Consider the following 1590-nt stretch of genomic DNA (forward strand, 5'->3'; position numbering starts at 1 on the left):
AAATTGACACCAAAAGAATTAAAATCCTATGAAGCCCTTGTATGTGTGTGAGATGGGTGCCAGGAAATAAAGATTGATTTTTTTAACTTTAAGTTGAGAGCCAGAGAGCTGGAAGAGCATCCAGTCAGCACTGTGCTGTGTGACTGTAAGAGGACACACGTCCAGATTCCAGCTTTAAGACACCTCAAGCATGCAATATCATATCAAACAATGGAAGCGATTACCTTCAGTCTAAGTAAAAACTAATGTAAATTGCTTTGCTATGCTGCAAGTAAACTGGATAAAATGGTCTTGAACATGACAACATTCAAAGGTTAACACTGAGGAAAGAGGCTGGTCCAGTATCTCCTCGCCGCCGCTGTGTTTCATGGTCCTTCAATCCACAGGAGCCAAAGGATTCTTACTGTCTGAATGTCAGTACAGTTTTCTCTTTGAGTTTAGGAAAAGACTGTTTTATATTGGGACATCTCACTCTGTTTTCGTTCTCTCCCTTTATTCTGGGATGATACATCTATAAGCCACATGGAAGCATACTCTGGCAAAGGATCCTTCATCAGTTTGAGAGGGGAGTTTCTAAGTCAACCTGGCTTTAGGCTTCATCACAACGCCAGCTCCTGCTGCTCGATACCTGTTACCTGTAGACTAATGATTGATGTTTGTTATTTTTCTATTCACTGTGATAAAATGCCTGACATGAATGACTCAAGGAAAGAACAGTTTATTTTGCTTCACAAGTTTCAGAGATTCAGCCCATCATGGCGGGAGGTGTGACAGATGGAATATCTTACATTATGGTGGTCAGGAAGCCGAGAAAGGGAAGAGACTGGAGACCAACCATAGCCTCCAAAAGCACATGACCACTGATCTGTTTTCTCCAGCTAGGACCCATCTCCAAAAGTTTCTGCTTCCTGCCCTAATAGTGCCCCCGTGCTGGGGACCAAGCATCCCATATGGAGCCTGATGCAGTCTTTTCATAGAAAAACTATAACAAACTTTTTTTAAAGGTCCAATTGAGGTAACTGGAGAGTTCTGGTTATAGTTTTGGTATGAACTGCCCCTATAGTTGTTACAGGTATGGCTGCTGTGTCACATGTACATCAGTAGAGGGCAGAGGAGAAAAACTATGTCTGTGTACAGTGTTCTGACCTATGGACATCTGAATGAGCCTAACATTCCCTGAAGAAAGCAAGCCTGAGATGACACCAGTCCAGTGCCAGGAGTCCTGGACAGGGAGCTATCCTGAGACAACCACCAGTCTGGTGCCAGGCAGGCCAAGAAGGGATTCCAAGATGTAGAACAAGCCAACGACTAGAAGAACCTTGTCTGGACAGGAGTGAGCCTGAGACAGACAACTCCCTTAAGGGGCTACTTGGATGGGCCAGGTGAGTGAGCTAGAGACAACCATCAGACTGGTGCCATGGGGTCTAGACAGGGAACTAGCCTGAGACAACCACCAGTCTGGAACTTTGCTGCCCCGAGAGGACAGACCATGCCAGAGATGACACCTACCTGGTGCCATATACAATGCACAAGCACTCAGGTGCCACCAAAAGGAACAAGTAAACAGAAATGGAAGGATATGGGCACAAT

The 1590-nt window shown here is 45.0% G+C and overlaps 1 pseudogene; it reads left to right on the top strand.

Annotated features, from left to right (window-relative positions):
• The first annotated feature begins 1050 nt into the window (after positions 1 to 1050).
• On the top strand, positions 1051 to 1174 carry Gm23904 (annotated as a pseudogene).
• Positions 1175 to 1590: the final 416 nt, after the last annotated feature.

Source organism: Mus musculus, chromosome 8 (genome assembly GCF_000001635.26).
Source record: "Mus musculus strain C57BL/6J chromosome 8, GRCm38.p6 C57BL/6J".
In the NCBI taxonomy this organism is placed as follows: domain Eukaryota; kingdom Metazoa; phylum Chordata; class Mammalia; order Rodentia; family Muridae; genus Mus; species Mus musculus.